The sequence below is a fragment of the Vulpes lagopus genome, chromosome 6 (genome assembly GCF_018345385.1).
Source record: "Vulpes lagopus strain Blue_001 chromosome 6, ASM1834538v1, whole genome shotgun sequence".
NCBI lineage: Eukaryota > Metazoa > Chordata > Mammalia > Carnivora > Canidae > Vulpes > Vulpes lagopus.
In genome coordinates this window covers 68,944,205-68,957,903 of record NC_054829.1, presented here as the reverse complement: position 1 = coordinate 68,957,903, position 13,699 = coordinate 68,944,205, and the positions used below count along the sequence as shown (strand labels likewise).

At 45.1% G+C, this 13,699-nt stretch overlaps 1 protein-coding gene across 3 annotated transcripts in view; it reads right to left on the bottom strand.

Moving 5' to 3' along the window:
• The window catches only part of STXBP6 (syntaxin binding protein 6), a 236,134-nt gene extending 230,265 nt beyond the window's left edge, over positions 1 to 5,869 (bottom strand). The window contains exon 1 of one of the 3 annotated variants that reach the window (XM_041758518.1): positions 5,329 to 5,869. The gene's annotated coding sequence lies outside the window, so the exon portion shown is untranslated. Of the gene's footprint in view, positions 1 to 4,780; positions 5,244 to 5,328 lie in introns of those variants that run through there. The other 2 variants (XM_041758521.1, XM_041758516.1) reach the window with 2 other exon arrangements.
• Positions 5,870 to 13,699: the final 7,830 nt, after the last annotated feature.

The following is a 13,699-nucleotide window of genomic DNA, read 5'->3' as shown; positions in this document are numbered from 1 at the left end:
ATGTCTTTTTTTTATTACAGCCATTCTGATGGCTATGAGGTGGTATTTACACAGTTTTTATTTGCATTTCCCTAATGACTAGTGGTGCTGAGCATCTTTTCATTTGCTTATTGCCATTTGTACATCTACTTTGAAGAAATGTCTATGTAAAGCCTGCCCATTTTAAAATTGGGTTGTCTTTTTACCGTTGAGTGTTAAGAGTTCTTTCTTCATGCTATTTTTTGAAATTCCAGTTACATCCTCTCTTCCTGGAAAGCTCTTCTCCCAAATACCCAAGACTCTGCAGCTAGACTTACTTCTCTCTGTACTTGGACCCGCTTTCCTCTAAAGGCTTAGAAATACTTTGATTCCCTCTCTGCCCCATGTACCCTTCCCTGTTTCTGAAACCTAAGTGTTGTGCCTCTCCTCATTTCTCCACAGGTAGCTCTTCTGTGGTCACCGGAACTCATGGCTACTTTAGTGAATTCACAGAATCAAGAAAGAACAACAGGTTCTTTGACCACCACCACCAGATTCACTCAGTCTCACTCTGTACTAGGCAGGATCCTTTTCTCGTGTGCTCTGAAAATTATTTACATGCAGGCATGAGTACAAGCCTTCATACTCCTGGCTCCATTATGCCACCAACCTAAAATGCCCCTTCTCTTCTCTACAAAAGTACAACCACCCATCATTTACACTTTCACAGTTTATCCCCTCCATGGAGATTTTCTTAGCTGCCATAGCTTGAAATGGTTTCTCTCCACCCTGAAATAAAAGATAGTAATCACCTAGAGACTCCATTAATCAATTGGTATTCATATTTAATGAATACTCCTATATTATAGGGATATACTAGGTGAAACCAGCCCATCCACAGATGATGTTAAATATCATATTAGAATTGTTGAGATGTACTAATTTGGTAATGGAGTATTAGAAGATCCACACATAACCTCAAAAATGTTGCATGCTGGGAAACGTTTAATTGAATAAGTACAATCAAGATTTTGTGGCTGAGATGGTAAACTCTAGTACGTCTAGTACTTTGATACAATGATGCACATGTTGAGAATCTCTAAGAGGGAAAAATAAAAGGCAGCGCTTCCAAATTGATCTGCCCTTTTCAAGAGCACACCTAATAACAGCGACCCCAATAGGATTCTTCTGACATACTCTGGAAACCGCTGAGCTAATTCAATTGCTGCTTAATTCTATCAGCATGGAGTAGAAACTATATTTTCTACTGGGGTAAGGAAGCAAATTTGCTTTGTTTTAGAATGCTGTCAATTGGAAATCACTCTATTTCCATGCCAGTTTACAGAAAAAGAAAAACACATACATTATGGGTGTTCATGATTTTGAAGACCCAACCAGATTCCTGAAATTGGAAAATGTTGAAATATGGGCAAAGAAAATGTACCTTAGACCTGAGCTAGTGCCATACAACCTGAGTTTTAGTTCAAGCACGCTCGAGGAAAGTGGTGAAAAACTGTTCCAGGAATGACTGTGACTCTCTATGACCCAGGACAGTCCGAGGACCAAAGAGAAATGAGGTATCATGACGACTGTCTCACAACAGACTTATCCAAGGGAGCGAAGATACCAAGTGGTCACGTGCTAAGAAAGCTAACAGCAGTGAAAAGGAAAGAAGCCTCCCCCACACTGGAAAAAAAAAAAATCCTAGCAGTGAAAAGTAGGGGTAACACCCAAAATATAAACATCAAGTTATGGGAAAGAAGTTTAAAATAGAAACGTTCCCTGCTCATGTTAAGTAGGAGAAACCGTTTAAATTAGCTAGTGAAATCTTAAGAATTACAACCGGAAGGTTGTTTCTTCACTGTATGCTGATTGCCATCAGGAAGACAGGCCTGGGCCTTGCAGTTTTATCTACTAAAACACTAAACGGTACACTTGAGTTTTTGAATAGGTTTCTGATCTTACTGATAGGTCTCTCTAGTGCTAATCATTTTAAAACTAAAACAAAGCACAAATGGAAAACTGAGATAAAGCATGTGGTCAGCCGGGAGTCCATTTGGCAAGGCCACGCAAGAACTTATGAAAATGCTGACCTCCTTTCACACCTAGCCATTTGGGTGCTACATAAGCCTCATTCTTTCTTTAGGGTGTCATCTCAGGAGCCCTCCCAACTCAAGCAGGCTCTCTCCCAAGGCCTCTCTGTGGCTTGGCTTAAGTTCAAGACCATAGCTGCTCAGGGTGAGCTCTCAGCCCAGACCCTCGACCATGGGACAAGGAGAAGAGCTTTAAGATTGGGTTGTGCCAAAATGGTGCTTGATGATCAGCGAAATGATACAGAGAGGCACCAATACTGCACGGCCGCCGCAGAAGGTCAGCCTTCCTCCCCCTCACAGTGAGAGGGGAGCTCAGTCACTACCCATACCACACTGTTCGACAGAGGAAGGGAAGGCCTTGGCCAGGTCTGATCACCACAGAACATCTGTCACAGAGTCAACTTCCCCTCCCCTCCCTCACCCAGGTCTAGGGAAGCTGTCCATTCAGAGAAGGCACCACATTGCCAGTTGTTTTTGTTTTCTAACACTTCCTTATAGCTATTCAACCTGCACTCTAATCTTAAGGTTCAAGCTGCCATAACTTTATGTATCTCCCTCTCCACAAATGTCTGAGATCCCCAAAGAAAGGAATGGGGTAGTTGTTGGATTTATCAATACCAGGGTCACCAATCTCAGTCTACTCAAGGGTCACCTAGAAACCAGAGACTGAGTGTTTTACAGTGTGAAAACAAGGGAACATCCTACCTTTGGTGTGTGTGTAAAATTCATTCATTTGAAGAGTAATTGGAATTGTTAAAACTGGACAATGGTAAGTGACACAGGTTTTGGAAATATAAAATGTTTTAGGTACATTTCTAAAACACCCTATCTCTGAATATGAAGTATTAAAATAGTTGCATTTCAGAACATACTTCACCTCACTTTCTCATCTCCTAGAACTAGTTAGAGATACAAATTCTTGGGCCCCCTTTCCTCCACCCTAGACCTAGAGAATCACAGACTCTGGCAGTGCAGCCCAGGAACCTTTGGTTTTAAGGAGCCTTCTGATTGACTCTGATGCTCATGCTGGAGAACTGTTGCCCTAGGATCGGAGAAGATGCAGCACCTGGGAGGCTCAGGAGCCTGATTATACCCTTATTAACTGAGTGAGAGGAAATCCCACGTGTTCTTGTCTCTGGTGACCATCGGCTCTTAATCTCAGACTGATGAGGGGTTGACTTCTTAATTCAAGGTCACTGTTAGAGGTCAAGTCAGAGCTCCAGCCCAGGGTCTGCTGACTGACTCCTCAACCTGAGTTGTCTTCACAGGGGTCTTGCTGACATGCCAATTCTGGAACCTGGGAGTCTGAACATTGAGCAGGCAACCCTGGAGATCTCCTAATCTACACCATGCTTCTTCCCTCAGATAAATAGGAGGACTAGAGCCTCAACCTTTAAAATCAAGAGAGATGAATTTTATGAAAAGAAAAAAACCAGATACATAGCTATTTCCGAAAACATGGGCAACTAAGCCTCTTTGTGAGGATGGGGTAGAAAGGAGAAGACTTAAGCGTCTTGTTGTAATTAAAAGAATTCGTTAATTCAGAAAAATTGAGTAAAGAGCACAGTCATAATAAGACCGGAATGGTGCTTTCAAGTGTTCTTAGAACTTTCATTTCTATTATCTCGTGAAAGTCTCACAACAATCCTGCAATGAAAGGAGATAAGGCCCCTAGTATCCCCATTTGATAGATGAGGAAACTGAAGTTCAGAGTGGCTACTTGTCTATTAGGACAGCCTTAGCTGTAAAGCTAAAACTTGACCTCAGGTCTGATTCTAGAACGTGTGTGCCCACACCATGTGATTCCTACAGCTGGAAGTCTGCCCCAAAGCAGATTAACCCCAAGGAAAAAGCAGTAAGAAAAACATGCGGCAGAAATGGTGAGCCCCTAAAGCATGGCATTCCTTCGGTGTGTGGGTGCCCCTTTAAGAACTTAACACACAAACCCAACAGCCAAGGTGTTCAGCCAAAAGAGAGAGAGAGAGACAGAGACATATTTCTAGCCTGCATAATCATTTCTGGACCAATTCCCACTAGCAGCCTCTGAGGCAAACAGCCACTCATTGCCTGGATGAAGCTCCTCCACCACCACTCCCCCCCACTCTAGAACCACCCCCCCCTCCGGGTTATGACAGCGCAGCTCCGACTCGTGTGCAGGCGAAACCCCAAAACTCAAAACAAGAAGTGAAAAAAGTGGAGCCTGGGGAAAGCGGCAGCATCCTCCACACCCTGGCAATCTGCACAATGCCGGTTCAGGGTCCTGGGGTGACCTGCCACGGGATGTTAGGGGCCTGTGGAATGAGGCGGACATTCCGGTGGACCCACTGGCCCTACTATTCTTTCCCACCCAGTCCGCGAGCAAGAATAATAAAAGGATTCGTTATGAAGTCTTGGGGCCAGGAGACAAGGCAGATGCAACCCAGGCAACCTGTCCTAGGGCTCAGAACGTCAACTCAAGAACTCTACTCCCGGCCCTTCCGTTCAAGTCTTGCCTTCTGCAAAGATGAACAGGGCGGGGTTGGGGGGTGCTGTAAACCCGAGGAGAGGCTGGAGGAAAAATTGTGCCCCCGCCGCCCCCGCCGCCCCGCCGCCCCCGCCGCGCTGCCCCGCGCTGGAGGCGCTCACCGAGACCCGCGCGTCCTTGAGCACGTCGGAGGCTGGGGGGGGGGGGGGGGCCGACCCAGCTGCACGCCCGGGACGTGGGGAGCCGTGCCGCCCGGACTGCCTACCTCGGATTTGGCAGGAATGATTTTCCTAGAAGACGCCACGGATGCGAAGCTCGGGTGACTCGCGGATTTCATCCAGGGGCGGAGGAACTCAGCCCAGGGGCGCAGCGACCCCCTCGGCCCCTCCACGCTGGGGCCTCGGGGCGGCCCCCTCGAGACTCATCCTACCGCGGGGACGGGGCGGAAGGAGGGCTCCATCCTCAACTTTCTCGGAGGACAACTGCTCCGTGCCAGGCGGGCCCAACCCTCCCCGCGCACCGGGCTCCAGGTTTGGGGAGAACCCGGGACCGAGCCCCTCTCCGCGCGCACAAAGCAGCGGCGCCTGGGCGCGCAGCCCCCTCTGCAGCCGCCCGCCAATTTGGAAGCATCTCTCCGGGCGCCTGCTTACTCCTCCGGCCCCGCAGCGGGGTCTCTGCCCCGGGCGCCCCGACCGCCCCGACCGCCCCGACCGCCCCGACCGCCGCGGCTGCTGCTGCTGCAGCCGCATCCCCCCGCCCCCCGCCGGCCTGGCCTCTGCCTCGCCCGCCCGGCGCCCCGCGCCCCGGCCCTACCGTGCAGCCCGGCGGGTGCCGGGGCCGTGCCAGCGCGCCGCACGAGTCCCGGCCGGCGAGGCTCCTCCCCGGGGGTGCCCCGCGCGGGGCTCGCGGCTCCGGGCTCCGGGCTCCGGACAAGGCTCGGCCGGCCCGGGCGCTGGCTCGCTGCCGCTCGCGGCTCCCGCGCCGGCTCCCGCCGCCGCCCGCCGGGAGGGAGGGGTGGGGGGAAACTCCCGGCAACTCCAACTCCGGGGCGCCCGAGCTCCAGCTGCAGCCGCGCGCCCGCCCGCCGCCGAGTGCGAGCGCCTGCTAAGCGAACCTGCCCCCGCGGCCGCCTCTGAGCATGCCCAGTGCCGCCCTGGGCGAGCCCGAGCGCCCCGGTCCCGGGCGGAGAGCCGCGGCGGGGGGCCGGGGCGGGGGCCGGGGCGGGGGCCGGGGCGGGGGGCCGGGGGCCGGGGGCCGGGACCCGCCCCGGGCTCCCCACCGCGGCGCGCGGGACGCGGGACGGGCCTGCCAGGGAGGGGCCTGGAGCAAAGGGCCGCGAGTAGAACGCTGTGCGGAGGCAACGCAAGTTTCGCAGGTTGTGAGAAGTTTGTGGGCTGGAACCCTAAGCCGCTTCTGTGAGTCTGTCCGCAAGACTATCCGGCAGGACAAGAAGTATTTATTCTTCTGGTAGAGAACGAGTGGATCCAGCGCGTGGGTTTTACCCAGTGCACTCAAGCCGAGGGTCGCAAACTCAGAGGGCTGATGGGACTGATGCAAACTAGTGACCCAGCTAGGACGCAGAGCAGTGGAGAGGGTCCTAAAGGCTCGCTCTGTTCTGAAGGCCCAGTGCTGTCATCAAGAATTCGGGCCTACCCTTGCTAGATTTTCTGATTTCTCAAGAAATGACAGACTGCGATTTGTCCTCATGGAAAACATCTGATTTTTACATCTTGATAACAAGTGCAATTTTTTAAACAACACTGGACCAAGCAATGTATCTGGGTGCGTTCCCCGCTCAGCCCCACAAAGAGCTAATTTGAGGATTGTGATTTCTGCTTTTTTTTTTTTTTTAGCGAAGAGGTGCTGAGTGCCCACTGTGATTTAGGAAGGCCCTGGAAAAGATCCAATGGGATTCAGATGGCCATGAGAGTCCTACCAGTTTCTAAGGGAAATGGGTTTTCCGGGCAGAAGAGGGCTACAGAATAGAAGTTACTGATTTGGAAAGGGGTCATGGGAACTAACTTTTAGGAAGCATCATTAATAAAAGTACCCAAGGGGGAAGTCCCTGCAGGATCAGTTAACCGTTCCCTGCAGAGGCATTTTGGAGTCTGAAGATAATACTCACCCTGCCTTGATTTTAAATTTTGATATTTTTCATCATGCACTTCTTGCATTTTTAAAATATTGCCTCACAATATTTATCTTGGTTTCTGAGTTCCTTGGCATCCCCTTAAGTTTTGTGGCACATATCTCCCTAGCTTGTGCCCTGCTGCAGTGCCAAATGGTGGCACACTGGTCGCTTAATTAGGGTATAAAGAGCAAGAAATCACATACTGAAATGGGGAAGGGGTTGGGAGCAATGGGTGCGGGCCTAGGCGGAGCACTTGACTGCCAGTTTGTGGAGTTTGAACTTCGTTCAGTTGCTAGCAAAGATGCTGGGAGAAGACAGTGGTATAATTGGAACCCAAGCCTAGGAAGATGGGCCTGCTACAGACATAGGAAGGTGGTTTGGAGGGGAAGAATGGGAGAAATGGGGTACCAGGGTATATTCACTGTTGTGGGGGGTCTTATGAAAATCAGATGAATTTCCCCAACAAAGTCACATGTATTCTGCTTATAATTGGATCGGCGTTGGTGGGGCTAGCTGAGTGCCCACAGGTAGGACTCCCAGGTCCTGGTCTAAACCTCAGCCATTTCCTACCAGATTTCCATGAGCAAGAGGCTCCACTTCTAAGCTGCCTTTTCTTCATGTGTGAACTTGTCAGACAATTCTCATAGCATTTTTGTGAGGACTCAGAGAAATAAAGTATACTAAGGGCTTTGGAAACTCTGAGAGTTTAAGCAAATATAAGGCATTGCTCTTACCTACATATCTATATAAAATAGAATTAAAGTTCTATGGCTTTACAAAAGTTGTCTTAAGTAGGAAGCTTCTTTGATTTAACAAGCTCTTTTAGTGTGAGCAGGATTCTGTTGACAAAGCTGTGGGATCAGTTTTTGGGTAATTCAACAATTTTGTGAATTAAGATACCTCAGTACTAGTTTCTCCTGCCAGTCACTCAAAATGACGCTTACCCTCATCAATGTAGTTTTTGCCTCAGTGAAACACCTAGGACTTACCTCCGTGCCCTGAATCACTGTCACAGCAGGCGAGCTCCTTGGTTGCTGCATTCATGGAGAACAAATCACCACTTGTCTATGGGAAGCATTTTAAGCATGCAGAACTCTCAAAGGAAAAAAAAAAAACAAAAAGCTAACATAAGAAGCCTTCCAGAAGTTATGGAAAGGAGGAAGTACCTAGCCCCAGACCTATCACATAACAGGTAGTTAGAGATATTTGCAGAATATGTAGCAATTTACATCATCCAAACCTTCTCTATCTTTGTTCTGCCTCCCATAGGTCCTAAGGATTATTTTTAAACAATCAAAATAATGATAAAATTATAAAGAAGGAAAAGAACAAGATATAAACATTTTTAGAGGGAAGGGCTTTGTACTTTTATGAGTAAAATGCTTTGTCTACGTAAATTTTAAATCAAGTGCATTTGTTTTTGAAGTAACTTTTATTATTGGTAGTAAATGATACATGATATTAAAGAGAAGCTCAGACCAAAAGTCTCAGTAGAGAGTTTCCCTCTCCAAAAAGCATTGTTACCAGTTTTTTGCATCTGGTTACAGAAATATCCCACACACGAGAGCAAGAATAGTTAGTTTTGTTTTGTTTTTTTTTTTTTTCCTCTTAATGTCTAATCATGAAACCAGAAAACTAAAGAATGTCTTAGAGGTCATCTAGATGCCAAATTGCAGACTTTTAAATTATAATTATATTCTAGAATAGAAAAAAGAAACGTGAAAGCAGCTTTCTCTTATGGCACAAGTATATTCACGGTTGTAAAGGCACCAAATCACACGGCAAGACTCTTCTTCTGAGCATTAAGTAGTGCAAGAAAGAAACTGAGTTCACCTAGAGTTCTCCTGAAACCTATAATGCCCAGTGTCAACCTCAACCTAAAATACCCACAGATTTAGATGCCCTAGGTTGCCTGAGGCTGTAGAAGGAAGGGTTTTCTAAATAACAAATGGTATGAACTGATATGGACAAAGACAGCTTGATCTAGGAAATTGTGCATTGAAACTCTTTTTAACAGCATCACGTTTAGCATCATCGATCAATGTCTTCAAGACTAATAAAGTCTTTTTTTTTTTAAATCCTGCTACACAGTGTGGCTAACAGCTTTTCAAATTCTTTGTTCTGATGATTTGCTTTCAGGTAAGAAATTTAAGAAGTCTCAACTTAACTTTTAGGTTGATTCATATGAAACTGACATTTTTCTAGGCCATCATCCCCGGAATATTGGCAATATCATTTTGCTTTTCCCAGTGGTTCCCCTGGCAATCACAGAATCACTCCTGGGCTAGGGATAAGTCTGTGGCTGTTGCATGTATCTATCAACTGGGAGTGAAACCTGTCACTTCTAGTAATGTGATATGTTGGGGTCTGGAAGACCCACAGCATTTGAAATAGGCTTCTGATGCTTATGCTTGGGACCCTATTCTGTTTTGTACACAATCAGTATTGGTATGTGGTTTTACTCTTTAAGGATTCTAGCTGGTTTATAAATGTCCACCTTTTTTTGACTGAGTTGCCATGGTACAACATTCTGTCTCTAATTTACTAATTAATATATATTTATTAGCCATGTGTTTCCAATCAAACTGTTAGTTCCTTGAGTGCAGGGAACAAGTCTTAAAAATCTTCAATTTCCCTCATCCAGTGCCTAGCTCAGAAGCAGAAGCCCATCAATAAATGACAATTACCGGCTGTCACCATTCAGGAGGGTCATCAGGGGCAGGAGACAAGTAGTTGATCTCTAAAAAGAAGAAATCTGCTATTTTGAACACATGCATAAGTGTAAAATTGCATCTGTGATAACTTTCACAATTAAAGGTATGGGATATTAAAAGTATATAATAGAAATAGTAGGGAGAGGAACAGGAACCAGAGCCCAAGTTGCATCCAAAAAGCTGGATCCAGACAGTGGCTCTAGAACAACTGGAATTGGAAGACGGAGGAACCGGTGGACAGTGGGCAGTCACTACCTACGGTTTACATCTACAGTCCCAAGTATGTCAGCATGAGCGACTCCCTGGCCAAAGTCCCCAGGTAGGCCAGTCTGGTACATTCTTGATTGATGCATATGCGCTGCACGAGCAAATGCGAATAGGTAAGTCTAACGTAGACTCCTCTATGGAGGAGATGACCACCTTCCACACTGATGCCTATCTGTACCATCTCCAGAAGGTCAGCCAGGAAGGAGATGACGATTATCCAGACTCCATAGAATATGAGGTAGGTTATGACGGCTCAGTCATAGAAGGGATAATTGACTACACGGAAGCTGTAGGAGGGATTACAATGATGGCTGCCCAATGTCTGATTGATGAAATGTGCAAAGTAGCAATTAATTGATCCAGAGGGTGGCGTCATGCATGGAACATCTTCACCAGAGTAGGTTCCAGCTCAGGAAACCACTGTCTTTGCTCATTCATAGGAAACAACTCCTCATCCATTAAAGTTTTATCATGAGATTGTAGCAATTCAGTCACATCTTCAGGTTCTGCTTTTCATTCTAATTCTCTTGCTATTTCCACAAACTTTCAATTTGTAAAAAAAAAAAAAAAAAAAACAGTATCTGTGGAGCACAATAAAATAAAGCACAATAAGAGCAAAACAGTGGACAAGGGAAAGGAAGACTTTCTTGAAGATATAATGCCCAAAATGAGATCAGCAGGAGAAATCTAAAGTAATTAGTAGGAAAAAAAAATAAAGAAAATTTCTAGCAGAATTTAAAAATAGCATGTTTAGGGTAGCTGGGTGGCTCAGTCAGTTAAGCGTCTGCCATTGGCTCAGGTCATGATCCCAGGGTCCTCAGATGGAGCCCTATGGTGGGTTCCCTGCTCCACGGGGGGCTGCTTTTCCCTCTCCTCCCCATTCATACTGTCTCTCGCTATCTGTGTGTGTGTCTCTCTCTCAATAAATAAAATCTTTAAAAGCCCAGAAAACCAGCACATTTAAAGGCACTGCAGTTGGAGAGAATGCAAATCTTTGGGAGGGATCTTAGAAGTCTTTAAGTTAAACCAGTCACTAACCCCATGGACTTTTGACGTAACTCAACATCTGATAAGAACAACTGCCATAAGGAAGCAAACTGTCTTCAGTGAGCACATAAAACAATTTGGTGTTCAGCAGCATGCTATGGTAGAAAGGGCAAAGGTTTGATTTTAGACAGATTTGGGTTTGAACCTCTGTTTTATCTCCTTCTTGCTATGTAACCTCGGCAAAGTCCACAACTTCTAAATACCAGATTTCTTGTCCCATATTATCATCTATGTATGGTATTAATTGGAAGATTAAAAGGGCACACATATGTAATGTACATAACATAGTACCTGACCCACATTAAGTGTTGAATAAATACTACTTTCATCTCATGACCACCCATCTTGCTAATTGCAAGGCAAATGGAAGGGGGAACCCCCAATATGCTTTGAATTTCCAGTCTGAGTTCTTTCTTAGAAGCACTGCCTCTGCTACAAGCAATCATATTTTATCTCCCCAGATGCAATATAGCATTCCTGTTTTCACAAAAATGATTTAACATACATAGAAAATGCTTTAAAATTGTTTTACCTTCTCCCGTCCAGATAGCCTAGTGTTTCCACATTCCTTGTGTTACCATATTTCCAAAGAAAACACAGTAGATGGAAGGATAGATTATAGTTTAAAGATTTCAGCATTTGTATTGATGAAGTTAGGACTGAAGATTTACTAAGACATCACACAGATAAATTTAAACAGTGACTAGTTCTGAATTTCTATCACAAATAGCCAAGTATGACTCTTTACCTTTTCTCTTGATTGCATGAATTAAAAGTCTTGAAGAGTAGTCTTCAGAAAAAAATTACATATATATGTAATTATATATATATATGTATATATATATATATATATGATATAAAGATTGTTTTGATTACACTCTGCTATAGCAGGGCCTCCACCTTAACTCAAACTTGGTTGTATTAAGTTTGGGATTTGTTAGACTGAACCACCCTAATGACTCCCTCCTTTACTTCAGCAATGTTTTTGAATGAACTCTTTTTGGGTTAAAGTGACTGTCTCCACCAAGATCCAGAAAAGCTACTAGGCTTTGTGCTAACAGAGAGTCCTTTATTCCACCAGGACACAAGCAAGTCAGTAACCACACAGAGCTGCTATTTCTCCCCAAGCTTCTGTGCTGCTAGTTTAGAGGAGAGAATGATGCAATCCATTCGTATCTGAGATGGAGGGAGCTCCTCTGGGACACACACAGCTCCTTCTCTTCTATATATTCTGATCCCCTAGCCCTCCAAGACAGTCACAGTGAAAGATGCTCCTGCTGCTCTATCCCCAGACACTCTTAGGGCCCAAAAGACCTGCCCAACCCCTGGTGGCCCTATGATTTCTGCTGCTGCAGTCTCATTGTAGAAATACATGGCCCAGGACTCTACTACTTAAATGGCACTTCTTAGGGAGCCTGGGTGGCACAGCAGATTAAGCATCCGAATCTTGGTTTCTGTGCAAGCCCTGATCCCAGGGTCATGAGATTGGGCCACACGTGGGATTCCATGCTCAGCATGGAGTCTGCTTGAGATCCTCTTTCCCTCTCCCCCTGCCCGTCTTGCTCGTGCTCTCTCTCTCTCTCTCTCAAATAAATAAATAAATCTTTAAAAAACAAAACAAAACAAAACAAAACCAACAACTACCCTTCTCAGATCAGCAGCTTCAGCATTACTTGGGAACTTACTACAAATGCAGATTCCTGTTCACTCCAGACTCAGCGAATCAGAATCTGCCTTTTAACAAGACGGCCAGGTAATTCAGTTGTACTGTCCTAGGCCACTCAGCCAAGAAAGACAGGGAGAAAATAAAAAGCACTTTAAATAAAGGTGAAATGCATTTCCTTTGACCTGGATGTCCTTTCTCACTCCAATCCCCAGGCCTCATCTCTGTATGCCTAAATCCTACCTTGTTTTTCTTTGTTGAGCTGTTTGCAATGCCTCCTCTGGAAATCTTCACTGACTGCCAGCCAGAGATGTCTTTCGCTCGGTCACCTGTATCTCACAGCAGTCTGTTTACACTGTATAAGTATGTTTGCACATGTCTAATCCATCCTGTTCAAGGCTTGAAACTTGTCTGAATTTTCTATCTTCTAGAATGTCTAGCATGTTGGGCCCTGGAGGGGAAAGCCTATATATTTATTGAAAGAATGGAAGAAAATGAAGAAAGAACCAGCTACATTCATGAAGTAATTGTCTCTGAAAAACAAGCCCCAATGGTGGACTTGAACCTGTTTGGAACAGGAAGCCAGGAACCATGTTATGTTCATCTTTAAAGAGCCCCAATACACCAGACACGGAAATGTCCCAGTTTTCTGGAAGCTAACTGGGCCAGATCAGATTCAAACCCACCCCATCACAGCACTCATCATTTAGAACTGGCCCAAAGCAGATGTCTTTCCAGAATAAAATCATAATTCTGTTTGCTAGAGCCTTGATCCCTGGCTTTAAGTATGCTGTGGTCTCTGAACGGACTACCTCCTTGCCCACTTTTTGTCCTATGTCTCTTCCTATTTGATAGTTAATATATTCATTTTTTCCCCAAAGAAGAACAGTATTTTTGAAAATCTTTTTTCAGATTCTTTTTTTCTTTAGAAAGAAATCTTACTGAAAAATATTTAGTGTTTCTAATTCAAGTTTTCATAATTCATCCTTGAATAAAGCCAATGAGTTTCTGGCCGCAAGTTGCAAGTTAAAAGAACAAGCCATTTTATTACTCTTAATTGATGGCTGAGTCAATTAAAAACTTTGACTCCAGATGAGATTTATGATGTCATGTTCAGAATAAATATATCTTCCTGAGAGACATCCTGGTGTTATTACAATTTTGTCACGTAAAATATAATGGGAAATGTTCCTAGGACTTACAAGAAATTAGACTTACTAATGTCAATACTGTTGTAAGTCATAAAATGAGTATATGACCCACATGAGGAGACTTTGTTGTAGGACTGGAGCTCACATAGAGTAGGTACGTTTTCTTTGATAAACATTAAAAAGTATGACTACATTATTCAAGATCAGTCAT